The 16,256-nt window shown below is 42.4% G+C and overlaps 1 protein-coding gene and 1 long non-coding RNA gene across 2 annotated transcripts in view; both read right to left on the bottom strand.

The window, feature by feature from the left end:
• LOC113744044 (protein NLRC3-like) overlaps positions 1-16,256 on the bottom strand; it is a 31,974-nt gene that overhangs the window by 8,886 nt on the left and 6,832 nt on the right.
• On the bottom strand, positions 7,982-8,523 carry LOC113747332 (uncharacterized). Its single transcript, XR_003463574.1, has 3 exons — positions 8,498-8,523; positions 8,128-8,230; positions 7,982-8,015 (listed from the first exon to the last, which is right to left on the bottom strand). It is a non-coding gene; the product is annotated as an uncharacterized LOC113747332 (long non-coding RNA).

Here is a 16,256-nt window from a genome sequence, read left to right as displayed (position 1 = left end):
ACAAATCTGGCATTACAGGGAATGTTCCCTCTGCTCGCCTTTGGATAACCACCCGCTTGAACCTGCGAGCAGCCAATCAGATCCCATCTGACTGTGTTGAGCATGGTGACGGAGAGGTGAGAGGGTTCACTGACCACAGAAGGACGAGTACTATCAGGAAGAGATAGATGATGAGGAAGCAGGGCCAGCAAGAATGATCTCCACAACGTCAGACAATCACGAATTCTCCACATCATGTTGTCACATCCAATTATCTTCTGCTGGATGTCTCTTGTCAAACAGATCCTGGAGGGGATTGGTCGGAACGCAGAGGCAGGAGAAGGCTGCCGTGAACCGTGAGTGGACTGACTGAGATGTACACCACCTTCCTGGTGGTTCAGTCCAAATGAAGAAATCGTCAAGTATCACGATGGAGGAACTGAAGACAGATCCACACTGGAATAAAAATCCAGTAAAGATGATTGTGACCTGGGAAAGACGGCGGCTTTTGAGCGCTCCAAAAGGCAACTTGATCTTCTAGGATCAGACATGCAGAATGTGGCAATTGATATCAGAGAAGCCTCAAGTGTACGGCAAGGGTAATGTTCACACAGCCTCAAATAGAGCGAGGGCTGTTACCAGGAAAGGGTGTATCTGCTCTCCACCTGGAGCGTTCAGGAGGTTTCTGGCTGCCTTCATGTCCATCTGACATTCATGAACTCTGGTGTCAATCGGCTGTCAGAAGAAACCATTCCAGGTGTGGGTCTAAACGGTGTGGGAGCAACCTTCTTACCAGAGTGCTGTGGAGCAAGGCCTTAGCAGAGTCGAGAAAAAAATGTACATCCTGGATTTTGTTCCTCCGCTTGCCTTGGGGGTCTTGGCAACTACCGGCCAATCAGAGTCTCTTACAGGCTGAGTGACACAAAGGAGAGAAGCAGCCAGAGACCACTCGGGAACAGTCCAGTACATCAAGACAAAGATCACTGATCTGCCTCCAGAGAGAAAGCATCAATCTATTTTCACTGTCCCACTTAAATGAACTGAAGGAACTCTTCTCTAGTGGAGGAATCCCCAACATACCTGAGTTCAAGAACGTGTTGTGACAGGTAAATTCTCTCATAGTCAGTGGTCAACTCTGGTCTTCAATCTTACTGACGTTCTGGAAAGATTTGAACGTGTTTGACCTGAATAAATACCTGCTTCAGGGAGGCTCTTACTGAAGGGCTTCTGCATGGTCCAAAGCCTCCACCTAAAGCTGGTGGAAGTTAAAATGACTTTATAAATTAAATAAATTAAAATATAAGTAGAAAAAAAATCTAACAGTGTCCTTCTTTTTTAGGCTGAGTTGCTGTAAAGCTGTCAGAGAAAAGCTGTAAAGCTTTGTGCTCAGTTCTCAGCTCCCAGTCCTCCAGTCTGAAAGATCTGGACCTGAGTAACAATGACCTGCAGGGTGGGAAAGAAGAAAAAGGGAGATGCTGGGTGAACTCGCTCTGACGCTGTACTGGAGAGTCACACTGTACACTGGAGGGTTCTCAGGCAGGATTTATCAGTTTGTTGCAAAATTAAACGATTTAAGAAGCCTAGAAAACCCTAGAATAAATGCCTATTAACACCCCTGATCAGCATATATTGCCATCACAGGGACAACAAAGTTGTTTGATAAAGAATAAACGGCCCCACTCAGAAACACTGAGACACAAATTGGAATGAAACTCCCTATCTTTATTAATAAAAAGTGGTTTTTATGTTTTGGATTTCAGGTTTATTATTGAGAGTATTTTTTTACAAAGGTAATTGGATAAAGCAGTAACAAGTAATTGTAGTTAAAAATAATACTGTGTGTATTTTTGCGTGTCCTGCATACCTAGTTCAAACAGTGGCGTCACTAACATATACATTTACCAACACGGGGAGCCACCAATCTAACAAGGGACATTTCTTATTGTCCCCGGTAGGACATACTTTGAATCAATCGTGTGGATCGCTGTGGTAGTGTGTGTGTGCCTGTGTCGTAGACGTAGAGTGTGTAGGATTCGTAGGTAGGCTGTCGGGCTGCCCTGATCACAAGAGGAAAGGCCTGCACTTCCGTAGCCCTCCTGGCTTTCGTCAAGTAGGTCACAACTAACACAAAGCGCTCCTCTCAAACCCATCGCGACATGCTGAGAGAGCAAGGACCCTGAGCTACAATCATGCCTGTATGACATCAGGCAGGTGAAGCTGCTTCTAAGGATGACTGAATGATCCAAGCGGAGTATGGCTAGAAGACATCATGCCATAGTGTGTGGTATGATGCTGGCAAGGAAACAGGTCAAATGTCCTTCATTAAAGTCTAACGTGGCTGAATGCGGACTGTTTCTGGGCAGAGTTAAGACAGGGTGGATCACAGACAATGAAACCTGTCGGCGGAAGTGTAAGTGTTTCTTTATAATTTTTTTCGATCACATATGATTTCACTGATCACAACAGGTTTTAGATCTGTGGTTTAGCCGATGTGTGTCATGTTTCACTTAAATAATTTGTAAATAACTTATCTCTCTCTAACAACAGACGTAAATTAATATTTTCATTCCATCAAATAAGAAGATAGAGGGAAGAAACAGTTTGGGTGCAAACGGAGGAGAAGGTAAAAGAGAAAGAGAATAAGTTATTGACAAATTAACTGAATTATTTAACAGTGAAAAGCATGAAAACACTGGCTTAAAAACACAGATAAACTGGTTGTGACGCAGTGAAATCAATCATATGTTGACGAAATAAATTATAAAGAAAACACTACACTTCCGCAGAGACCTGGTTTCATTGTCCTGTGGATTCCCCAGGCAGCATGGTCTAACTGCACAAACAAGTCAGATCATCAACTTAACCTTAGATGAAAAGAACAATTTCTGTCTTGTCACTCAGTCATGACCTGAGAAGTTTCCAACCTCGGACAGGATCGTGGATCATTGCAGGTTATCTCTTTTTACATCCAGACAAGCAGCTTTCAACGGGTCCTGAGTCTCCAGGAATGGGATGTTAGCTTCAGGTCCGCGAGATCCTCGTCAGATGGGATTGGGTGGATCACGCAAAGCAAGGCTAACGAAGTGCAGCCTTTCTTGGTGAATCAGCAGACCCGCAGGCCTACACGCAACCACACACCCAGTGGCACACACCACATAACACACACACCGACATTTCAAATTTCACGCATGATTAAAGTATTCCAAGGGACATAAGAAATGTCCTTGATGTGATTCGGTGGTCCCCGTTGGTAATGTCTAATGTTAGTGTGAACGTCCACCTGGTTTGATTAGGTATGCAAGGACAGTACAAAATACACCACAGTATTTTTTTTTAACTACAATTACTTGTATACTGCTTATCATTACCCTTTTTAAAATAAATAATAAATACAAAACCTGAAATCCAAAAAAATACACCACTTTTTACTTAATAAGATAGAGAGTCTCATTCAATGTGTTCATGTTTCTGAAGGGATTCTATCTTATAAAAGACTTGTTGTCCCGTGATGTCAATATAATGATGATTCGGGGGTTAGCATTTATGCTGTTTTTCTTGCGTCTTAAATGGTATCTATAATTTGTACAGAATGAGAAATCCTGGACTGAGAACTCCAGTGTCAGTGTGGATTCCAGTCCGACGCAGAGCGAGTTCACCCAGAATCCCTGCAGGTCATGTTACTCAGGTCCAGTTCTTTCAGGATGGAGGACTGGGAGTGAGAACTGGAGCACAAAGCTTTACAGCTTTTCCTCTGGACCATTACTACGCAACTCAGCCTACAAAAATATTACAGAAGGGTGACACTGTTAGATTTTTTTTTATACTTAATTTTAATATTTAATTTAAAGTCATTTTTAACTTACACAACGCTTTAGGTGGAGGCTTTGACCAACTGGCAGAAGCCTCAGAAAGCCTCCTCTGAAGCAGAGTATTTATTCAGGTCAAACACGTCCAATTCGTTTTCCCAGATCGAGTAAGCAAAAAAAATGAAGACAGAGCTGACCAGCTGACTTATGAGACAATTTACTGTGCACACACGTGTCTGAACCCAGGGTACTGTTGGATCTCCTCCACTAGCGACGGTCCTTCAGTTCACTTAGACAGTGAACAGATTGATGCTTCTCTCTGGAGGAGATCAGGATCTTTGTCTTGATGTACTTGGATGTTCCCTCGATGGTCTCTGGGCTCGTCCTTTGTGTCCCCCAGGCCTTTAAGAGACTTGATTGGACGGTAAGTCAAACCCACAAGGAAGCGGAGGAACCAAATCCAGGTGTCCATTGTCGACTCTGTAAGGCCATTGTCCACAAGCACTCTTGGTAAAGGGTTCGGTTTGCTTCCAAACAGGTGTAGACCACCTGGAAGGTTTTTTTCTTCTTGACAACCAAGATTGACCCAGAGTTCATGGAATGTCAGATGGATGAAGGGCAGCCAGGGAAACTCCTGACGCTCAGGGGTGACGAATGAGCAGAACACCTGTCTCGGTACAGAAGGCCCTCGGGCTCCTCTTTGTAGGGTCTGTTGGAAACACTCCGAGTACATGAGGCTTCTCTATATCAATGCCGACATTCTGCAGGTCTGATGTCCTAGAGATCACGATTTGCCTTTCTGGAGCTGCTTCACAAAGCCAAGTTTCCCGAGGTCACAATCGATCTACTGGTTCTTTTATTCCAATGTGACTGTCTCAGTTCCTCCTCATACTTGACGTGTCGTCAGTTTGGACGGAACCACCAGAAGTGGATGTACATCTCAGGCGGGTTCACGGGCAGCTCTGCTGCCTCTGGTTTCCTGAACATCCCCTCCAGGGACTGGTCAAGATCCGAGAAGATTGGGATGTGGACACATGATGTGGGACTTTCGTGATGTCTTATGTGGGAGATGATCTGCTGGCCTGCTCTCATCCTGTATCTCGTCCTGAAGTACTCGTCCTTCTGTGGGTCAGTGAACCCTCTCACCTCTGTCACCATGTCAACAATCAGGGGGATCTGATTGGCTGCGGCAGGTCGTGTGGTTATCCAAGGCGAGCAGAGGGAAGCAGTTTCCCCGTAATGAGATTGTCAGCAGCCACATCCACTGAGGTTGGACTCTGTAACATCGGTCGGGTCCCAGTGTTGTGGAAGTCCAGAGGAAGTCGACACCATCAGACCATCAAAGATGAACGAACTTGGAACTCTTCAAAACTTGCAATTTCCTGTCTTTGTTTCAGTAAAGAAGTGATGAACAAGTTCCACCAACTGAACTTTTTATCTTTCAGCACATTCAGCTCCCTGAAAGTGAATGAAACAGAGAACTGCACGTCCCTGGTTGGTTTGTCTTCAGCCCAGTCCAGAGTGAACTTCTGCTTTAAGACTGTTTTCCCGATGCAGCTACTTCCTTTGTCATCACTGTTTTGATTGGTTATGTGTCCCAGTGAGGCTTAAAGATGTCTTCACATCTGATTGCATTTCCGTCTGTCGGATTCCTGGATGCTGTTTCAATCTGTCGAATTCATGTTCTTCATTGACCTCTGCTGTCCCTCCCCTGTGACTAGAGCTCTGTGTGATCCTGATTGAGAAGGGCTGGATTTCTGTCTTTAGAATCCCCTCAAACACACCTGGAACTTCTTTTTTTAGGTTAGATTTAAGTTATGGTGACACACGTGAGCAAGAGTTCCTATGTGGAAAAACAACAAACAATTGTATCGGATTGAACATCATCATTGGATAATGATTCCCAGTAAAGAGCGGCCATGAGGGTCAGGGTTGGCTTGTTCCACCAAATTTTTATATAGAGTAAATGTGTATGCTCAAGACAAGTCATTATTTATCTTATTAATTATTTATTTTTCCTCCCGGCTACATCAATTAAAAGCCTCTTACTCTCGCAGAGAGGCCAGCTAAGTTCTCCTGCTTCATTCCTCCTTAAGGAACTGTAGTGTGATCTTCACAAAGGCCTTCTGCTGCTCCTCTTCTGCTCTTCCCTTCACCATGACCAGCCTCCTCATCCTCACGTTGGCCGTCAAAGCATTCTAGTAATTTTGACCAGAAGTTTCTTAAATTCTTGAGCTCGGTCTTCACAAAAGTAACAATGTTCTCCTCAAGATGCGTTAACAAAAAAATAATAATAATTAACTTTTAACATTATGTACTGAAAGCAACGTTATAAACTTTTCTACCTTTAAAAACAGCCTCACTGTCATTTACACAATGTATTTCATTGTTACATAGAAACAGCAAATTGTGGCAGTTACTAGTAGGGTAAGTAAGGGTTACAGTACGCACCGTAAATATGACGCCCAGGTCTGATGGAGTCACTGAACTACTCGCTGACGTCTCCTGGTGAACTCTGTGGAAGAAACATGCAACAACAGCCATGTTTCAAGAGTTCCTTTTGTAGCATGATGTGTGAAAATGAATAACAGATCCAGGCCTAGAACTTCCGCTGCAGTCCGATTAGCTCGAATTGATCTAAAATCGAGTTGTGTCAAAATTGTGCTAAGTTCTGTTCACTTACTCAGAAATAAAGTCTCCCTTTAGAAGCAGGAGGTATTCCATGGACCTTCCTCTTCATTACACATGCTTGGTACAGGAGAACCTTCTCTTTCCTGTTCAGGTCCTGAAATGAGAAATGGAGCAATGACAAAAGACGGGGATGTGGTTTTGGAGCTCAGTGACTGTTTGTGAGTATCATGTTTCTAGAAAACATTGCACGTAATATCATTTGTATTCATAACACAAGATCATGGACCGTGTCTGGATTGACTACTATTCTGTCTGCCGTGGGACCAAGTTCTGGACTGTCCTGCCTACACACGGGACTTTAATAGAATTTGTCAAAAGTTATGTTCACTTACTTAAAATTAGTCTTGCTGTTGAAAGAAATAGGAAAATCCATGGATCTTTTGACCTTCATGGACAACATGCTTGGTACAGGAGAACCTGCTTTCTTGTTCAGGCCTGGAAGCAAAATGGTGCAATACAAAAAGCAGGTGGAAGTATTTGGAGCTCAGTGACTGAGTGTAGAGAGAACCGGACTAAGTGCCGAGGTCTATCTGGTCCTTTTGTGGTAGAGGATGAAGAAATAGAAAGAAGGAACCTTAGAATCAAGTACCAGGGGCATAATTTAAGAATGATTAAAGATTTTTTAAATGTACAGGTGGACACGGTAAGAGCTGTGATTATTAAAGACGTGCAGGCAGATTTAAATCACAATGCATAACAATTCAGTATTGTCATAGAATAAAGTATAATAAACACAACTATACCATTTATAGAAAATTGTTTGCAAAAGTTATTTTGACTTACTAGAAATTAAGTCTGCGTGTTTAAAAGAAATAGGGAAATCCATGGACCTTCACTCTCATGGACACACAGCTTGGTCAGGAGAACGCTCTTCTGTTCAGGCCTAGAATTAAATAGGAGCATGACAAAATAGTGTAATGGTAAATTCAATTTCTTTGTTTCAGCCACTAGAGATGCCCACTCCCCCTTCCAAACAAAGACCCAGGTCTTTTGTGTTTTTTTTAAATTGTGATGTCTAGACCAACTTTGCACCTAAATACAAGATCCTGCAGGATACCTCAGGTGTAAAACACACAAAAGGGTCCTCTCCAATGCTCGGGGTCTTTCTTCATCTTTTGACTGCTCGTGTACGATTGACCTTTCTTTTCAGAGAAAATAAAAACCTTGTCGGCTGGCGAAATCCCATTTCATTCTTCACCAGTAGCAGAGAAATTTCCACACAATAGGTGGAAATTTGGAGCTCAGTGACTGTGTTGTGAGTATCATGTTGCTAGAAACATTACAATAATACATAAATCATTTGCATTCATAACACAGGCTGGACTGTGTCTGGATTGACTTGCTATCTGTCTGCATGTGGACCAAAGTCTGGACTGTCCTGTCCTACACACTGGACCTTTATAGAAAATTTTCTCAAAAGTTATGTTTCACTTACTCAGGAATTGAGTCTCTGTTTGAAAGAAATAGGGAAATCCATGGACTTTGACTCTTCATGGACACATTGCTGGTACAGGAGAACCTGCTCTCTCCTGTTCAGGCCTGGAAGAAAACGGAGCAATGACAAAAGACAGGTGGGTGAATATCTTCTTCCTCTCAACAGTATTTCATGACAGTGGACTTAGCTCTCTGTGTCAACAGTTTATTAATCTACCTCTCAGGTTCAGCCTGGCTGTCATGTGCCTCAGACGGAGAGATGTTGGAGGGCGGGACGTCCTCATCTTCCTGCTCAGGCTGATGCATGGTAGAATGTACACCTCCACAGAACAGAAGCTGAAGCTGATTGAGAGAATGAAGTGTGTAGAGCTGTCAATCAATGCAAAAGTGGCACTTGAAAATATAAACTTTGCTCCGCTAATAGCTAGTCCAAGTTGTCTTTGGTATCATGAATCGAACCTGGTAGCTTATTGATAGACGGTCACTATACCGCAATTTGCATTGTCTGAGCTTTAAACATTATCTTTTCACCTGGACCATGGCAAAGTGTGCCTCTAGAAAGAGGACATGTCCCGTCCCTGACTTACTGAGTGAGTGATGAAGTTAGACAATCGTGTTGGACCATTGAGACCATCGAGTGTTGGAGTTTTTCCTCCTCATTCGCCATTGCCTTCTTGCACCCATTGATCAAAGAGATACTTGAGAGATTCCTGAAATCGACTTCATGGGGGCTTCCACTGCAAGATGCAAACATCCTCTGTTCTATAAGACCACCTTGTGATATGAGTGGAAAGTTTTGTTCTCCACCACCGCATTTACGACATTTCTTGACTCAAACATAGCTTTACCGCGCCATGCTATGCTACTACACTTTAGAACAAATTTACTTTTAGGACTATCAATCCAATTTTTTTTCTCTACAGTGGTGGAAAACGTATTCAGTTCCTTTATTTCAGTAATAATCAAGCGAAAAGAGAGACAGAATGAAAGAAGAGAATTGTTGGGAGGAATTTGTTGTTTTTATCTCTTTTTGATTGTAACTGGACACTTTGTTGTTGTTTTTTATCTTCATCATAGAACATTAATCAATAGAAAAATAAGACGATTCATCAAGGTGAAGCTTATTTTAATTACTTAACTTGATAAAGTGGAATGTAACATACAACATGAGGTGTGGTCAGTTAGAACGTGAATGTAAAAGTAACTTTACTGTAGTAGTTCACTTTCTTCTTGATGATCTCAGTTGTCTTCCAGTTTTATTATTGCGTTTTTCACTTTAAATCAAACTTGATACAAAACAATCATTCAGATTTTACATAAAGCAATGAGGAAAATGTGACTACCATGTGACTGTGGACATGCAGTGACAAAGACCTTCCTTCTTCCTTCCTGTGACTGCGAGATAAGCCAGCCAACATTTCAAGTGCGCCTGTTTGGTTTGCCGGGGGGACTTTGGCTATGAGCTAAATGGCTTTTTCAAAAAAACATGGGTAATAAAGTATTATTATTTTTTATTTTTTTTGAAAGAAGAGGTGCGTCTCATAAAACAAGTATGATCCCCACCTGATTTAGGCCACAGATCACATGACCTGGAAGTTACTGAGCTATAATGCTCGTATTTACATTATGAAAGTATAAAAAGAGGTGTGTCTTTACTCTTTACTATAAATCATCTGAGTCATTTTAACAGCCAACCGCTTCAGCTTTTCCCATCAACTCTTTTATGAGTCACAGCAGTGATAGAAAAACATCTAGTGAACTGTTATACAAGGTTTATTTCTTTATCTTACATTACTGCCATCTCCTGGTTCCTGGTTACATTCTCATGATTGCTTCCTTGTTCCTGTTTCCTCTAAATGCTTTGTTTGTTCTGTATTATATTCCGGACTTTATATTTTTGCATATATCATTTTCTTGCACTGTTTTAAAATGATGAATTAGATGCTTTCCAGCAGTGTATTGCTGCTGAAATGATCTTCTCTTCTCCACATAGCCTTACATACAAACATTTATGCAACACACCTCCCAGAGTTTGTTGCCTCTCTTCGGTGTTAATTTGACTACATCATAACCAATCCTGCATTTATGTTAACCATTATATTATCCCCGCACAAATAACTCAACGTCAAACGACAGCAGACTAGGTATGAAATCAAAAATATCTGATCTGAACAGAATGCGTCAGTGAGGTCATTATTCAGCTCAACATCACACAAAAGAAATGATCACAAAACGTCACATTAAGTTCAGAAACTGGTCACAGGAACACTATTTCTACCAAAGCGGCTGTTTTCCATCGAAGTATAAACACTGTTAGATGTTATATTACCTTTCTCGCAGTCAGACGATGCGGACACGAAACGAAAGTAAGTTTCGTGTCCGAAATGACTCAGTCTTGAAACGGGGGTGGATGAACAGGGGAGTATTTAGCTTGGCTAGGACCGAGATGTTATCCGGGTCGCCTTATGAGGACTGCCAAGATGTCAACAATCACAAACAGATATACTACTTTTCTTTGTTTCTAATTATATATATATTATATATATTTAACATATTATACTATGCTATGATCACACTTTTTGTGTTTCAGAATAATACTGTGTTCGTAGATAAATTATCTTAACTTGTCAGAATATAATCCCTGTAACACATCTCTGGAGTTTGCATGCTGTTAAATTTCGTGCAGACAAAGGGTTAATATCAGTAATTGCCCTTGTTATATCCTGCATACAGTCCCACAGGCACAATTTGTTTTTCCATCTGTTCTGGTGATACAGTTCTAGATGAGCTCTGTTCCAAAATTGTGCATAACGCATTTTTCAATGCAAAAAAAAAAAAAAGAAAAATTAAGCACATGCAAGAATAAAACTTTAATATCTAGCCATAATGGACACCAGATAACCATGATCCCCAAAGTAATAATTTGAGTTAAAATTTCTTCTTGAAACACTAATACGGTAGTTTTTTTTTTTGACATCTTTCTCTAGATATGGTGATGGCTTCACAGTGTGATATTTTGGTTGATGGTGGTCCAAATATGTTAGTCCTGGGGTCAAGTGTATCAACCTTTTTTTCATAAATTAGGATCAAAGGGATTTTACATGTAGCGTAAATATCGTGCATGATGCCCTTTTTAATGCAAAAAAAATAATGCAAAATGTTGATACTGAGTGAGTGAGTAGAAACGTAGTCATCCATTGTCAAAAAAGTATAGGAGGCATCAAGCCTTTACAGAAAATATTAGGATTTTAGTTCAATAGCTTAGATAGATAGATAGATAGTATGATAGTAGATGATAGACGATAGATAGATATAGATAGATAGATAGACTAGTAGTAATGATAGATCGATAGATATTTTTATGCATAGCATAGATGCTGTTTTTGTGAATGCAATGCATGCAGTGCAGACCTTTTAGTTCGGAATAGCTTAGATAGATAGATAGAAGATAGATAGATAGATAGATGCAGATAGATAGATAGATAGATAGATAGATAGATAATAGTAGATAGATAAGATAGATCATCTTTATTTTATGAAATGCAATGCATGCAGTGCAGAGCTCCAGCCAATCACAAACTAAAGCTTTTGGTCCCTCTTGGCTCACCGTAGCCAGAGTGCGACCTGACTCAAAACAGGCTGAACCATGTGCAGTGTGTGGTGTCGTGAGTGTGTGTGTGTGTGCAGTGTGTGTGCAGTGTGTGTGCAGTCCGGACTTTAACTTCAGATTAAACTAATGCTCAGTCTGTGGTGAGTTCACGGTCCCTCTCCAGCAGCGGGGACATGGCTCCGTGCGTTCAAAGCTCTCCGTGTTGTTGTTCCTGGTTGCTTTGACAGCTCAGTGACTGAAGCTGCAGTGAGATCGAAACTAAGCGAAGATGAGTCCAAAGACACCACGGTCGATTTAGATCCAGGAAAAAAAACCTCCGGGAGCACGCAGGGCCGGAGCCTGGAGACACCGCGGCCGCGTTCACTGCCCCAACTCTGGATGGAGAGTTCTCCTACAAGCCGGGCACCTGCGGGGACCTCTCATCATCCACGCCTTCACCAACAAGTCAGGCTTCCTGGAGTGCATGTGGAGCTCCGAGTCGTCTCTGACCAGCCTGGTGCAGGACCTGCCCGACAGCACCCAGGTCCTGTTTCTGTCCCTGGACGACTCTGCGGTCAGTGATGCTCTGTGGATGCGGGACCAGGTGCACAGGGTCGCCGTGCAGCACAGGTGACCGCAGAGGAGCCAGACTGGTGAAATGAAGCGACTTAAATGTGTTAAATCTTAATTAAGTAAAAGTACAGAAGTATTATCATCAACATGTGCTGAAAATATGAGAGTAAAATACTCATTTGCAGAGAAAGTCCATTGCAACTGCATGCACTGATTTAATCCTGCAGTGCATTGTGTTTTTAGAAGTTCTCCTTCTTCAAAGTCATAAAAGTTTATAATATATAATATATAAGTGAGTTTTTTTATTATAAAACTTACTAAAAGGAGACAGTAAAACAGGGGCTGTGCTGTTGGGTGTAAATCAAGTACCGGAGGGTTAAATCAATCACATGTCGCCAAATTTGCAGGAGCATGGGTCTAAAAATGCTGCCAAATAATCTAATATACCAACACACTGAATGCTGCACAGACACATGAAACACATGAAAAACAGGAAGTGCAGACAGGAATGGGGATGTTAGGAGCGGACAGAAACTGTCTTGAGTTGTCACGTTGAAGTTGTTTCCTTATTTCTGCAACACACACTTTATTTGATCATTTTGATTCGATCTCACACAGACTAATTTGAGACTGACCGTTAATAATCCAGACATTTCTTAGTTGAACTTTTCGGTCTGCTTTGTGTATTTCGATGAATTCATGTTAATTTACATTTATTTGATTATTTAAATTTGTCTATAATTAACTTCACTTTGCATTAGTCTGAGGATCTACAGTACCATCTCGTTGGTGGTCATTTAACATTTGACTGTTCAGTTTCACTTCTTGTTTTTTAATAACTAATACAGAAGTTATCTTGTCTCAGTCATCTGCCACGACTGTTGAGTTTACAGAGGTAGAGAACGAGAGGAACTGATAGATAGATAAATATAGCGTAATGCTTCATCCGTTTTGTGCTGTCATGTCTTTAACCTCCTCTTCAGTACCATCATTTAAATATCTCGGTACGAGATGTGTACGAGCAAGGCCAGCCGCGCCTCCACCTGCTGAGGATGCTCAACACTTTGCAGATGATGATCAACAGCCTGAAACGGCAGTCACAGATGTCTTTGACTGTCATCATATCTTGGACCAGGATCTAGTATTTTCCAGGGTTCTCACCCATGTAGTCTCTCCTGAGCATCACTATGATCTCGCAGTCAGCCTCGCTCTGTGGTTCCTTGATCGCCTCGCCCACCTTCCACAAGTCTACAAAATCTCTTTAATCCCATCTGCCATCATCACTTGAGCGAATTAAAACAGGCGCTTCACCCTGACCTGTTTAACACTGTTTGTCTCATCTCATCTCATGTCTCGCAGTAGAAAGGAGGTCCTGTCCAGGCTGCACTTCTCTGCTCTGCTGTCTTCGCTCTGGGTAACTGGATACCGAGTGTGTTTACAGCTGGGGCTGCATGTCTCATAACTGTCTGCTTGCCCAGGCTTTTTCACCTCACAGGGTAAGAGTGCTGTCCTGGGCTGCGTGTTGACTGACTCACCTGTTCAGCAGAGACGCAGGTGGTGCATGAAAAATATAACCTCTCTGATTCTGTTCCTCTCCTCACAGGTGGAGGGTGCCTATAGTTATCAAGAGACAGATGCCAGGTATGATTGGCTCATGGGACACTGGACTCAGAGTTTGTATGAGCTGAGGGACGCAGGCGACGGGTGTATCCTTCGCCCTCGGTGTCGGGTGCTGTGGCCTGGGTTCTGAGGGCAACTGCTCTTTCTTCACTAAGGTCTGTTCATGTCGGTGATGGCTGCTTCTTGCAGGTTTTTTTCAAAGCGTGCACGTCAAAGGTTCCCTCAGGAGTTTTTGTCCTCTAGTGTGGAGCTGTCCACTGATCTGCAGGCGGTGGTAACACGCCAAGATATGCAGCAATGCATCAATAAAATCAGGAAAACATGGACACAGACAATGCTGAATTTAAAATACTGACTTCAAATCAGCTTTGCAGATGTTTTATGAGGAAATGCATCTTCATTAGTTGCATCTTCACTGTTTGATTCTCCTGTGTAGCTTCTGATTCCCCCATTCGTTTTGTTTTGAGACCACACCTGCAGTATCGACTTTCATTCAATATGAATTCATCAGCTTGGGATGAACTGTACTTCCTTCCAGGTGCAGAACATGGCCAAATCCGGCGCCTCCGGTGTCCTTGTCTACCCTTCCGGGTAACCCGATCCAGGATATGAAACTGTGCGGAGATGAGTGTATAACGGCGCTGGGCATCCCCGCTGCCATGGTGCACCTGGAGGTCTCGGTCGCTCAGGGCTACAGTAAGACCTTTGCACGCTTTGAAGCGTCCTTGTAACAAGATTAACTGAACGCTGGCGAGAGTTAAGTACTGAACTTCAAAAGTTGTTTGCTTCCTCTTTGGCTGACAAGAGGAAGCAAACAGAATTCCCGAAATTCATCAGTTTATTACTGACATGCATGAATAAATACAATGTTGTATATCACTCTCACTGCCAGAAGAGGGAGACAGAAGCTCCTAGTTTGACACTTCTGAATCTGTGTTGCAGGTCTGGACAGCCGGTCTTTGTGTCCTTCAAAACACCCCGACTCCCCGATCCCCATACTACTTCTTCAGCATTGACCAACAGGTTTGCTGGCTGAGATGGGCTGGTTTCTTTACCCCTCGTTCAGCTTCCTTAACTGGCAGGCACAGTGGTGAGAACACAGATGAAGATCTGAAGTTGTGAAGAGGCTCGACTGTAACCAGGAGATTCCAGGTTTTTATCAGTCTTTATCTGTGACTTTGTTCTCCAGGTTTGATTTCAAGCCGACCTGCTGACCAAACTTCAAAGTTCTGCAAAGGTTGTTCCTGTTTTGACAAAGTGCAAATGCAGGGGGAGAAAGGAGCTGGTGGCACACCGTCGACATGCCGCCAGGTAACGATATGTATGAGATGGGCAGTGTCACCAGTTGAAATGTCATTATTTTAGTAAGTTAAGTATTGTACGATTATCAGCAGTATTACTATATATATGAGCCATATGAAGCATTTTCAATGACACATTTGTCTCTGCAGGCTTGTCGGACTTTAACGTGCTGGAGCTCGATGCGTCCCTGTCCTGTCCGGAGAAGAGAGACTCGTCCTGCGCTCAGTGGGATCACACGGTGCAGCTGTTCATCTGCTGCGATCATCGTGGCCCGACTGCAACATGGAGCTGGGCCGATGGATCACTGCCTTTCCGCAGGTAAAGATGTTTTCCAGGTAGACTTAAAAACATGTGATACTCTGCTTCAGTATGAACTGTTATTTTATCTGACCTGGTATTTATTGGCAGAGGTATTGGGCACTGGCTGACAGACGTGTCCCTCTGCTCCCACTGCTGGACGGCAACAGATGCACCTTGACCATGAAGACGGTTGCCGTGGGCGATGCCGTGGATGCGTCTCCCTCAAACCTGAGATTCAGTGTCAGCAATCAGACAGGTGTACACTCTTTAAATGCTGAAGCTCTTCTCTGACTCATAACTCAGTCAAACCTGACCATACAGACATGATACACACACGTTTAGATTCACCATAACTCAGATGTACAGCCTGCTGTCTGTACACACAGTAAACAGGAACTGCTGATAGCTAATTCAGCATATTTTAATGTGCCGAAATGTAAACAAATATAGCTCCAGTTGTAGCTCACAGCTGACTGACCCCCAGAGTTCCAGAGTTTCTCTCGTGATTTCAAAATAACTGTATAACAGCTGATATATTCAGTATTTCAAAATAAAACTGCATTTACATGACAGAAAAATGGATCTTTACAAGAACACTACCTGTCAGAGGTGTGACCATTCAGAAAATGTTCTGCTCAGATCTGAACTGTGGGAGTGGAGAGCTACGACAGACCAGAACATTTTCAGTCCGTTGTCTCTCACTGGTGGATTTTTCTAAAGCAGCGAGGAGGAATCTCTGTGCAGGAAGGAGCAGACTGTCTGTAAACAGTTCCTGGAACATATCTGGATAAAAATAACAATGTTTTTATTTCCAGAAAATATACTGACTCAGTTTCTTTATGAAAAAAAAGCCATTTGTAATGCTGTTTTCTTTCAAAAGATAAAATAAACTAGATTAACAGGCTGCCAACTAATAAATAATGTCAGTATTACTGACAAGTTAAAAAAGCATAAATATAAAT

Source organism: Larimichthys crocea, chromosome XIII (assembly GCF_000972845.2).
Source record: "Larimichthys crocea isolate SSNF chromosome XIII, L_crocea_2.0, whole genome shotgun sequence".
Taxonomy (NCBI): Eukaryota; Metazoa; Chordata; class Actinopteri; family Sciaenidae; genus Larimichthys; species Larimichthys crocea.
Note: the sequence above shows the minus strand (reverse complement) of the source record. Positions and strands in the feature narration are given on the sequence as shown.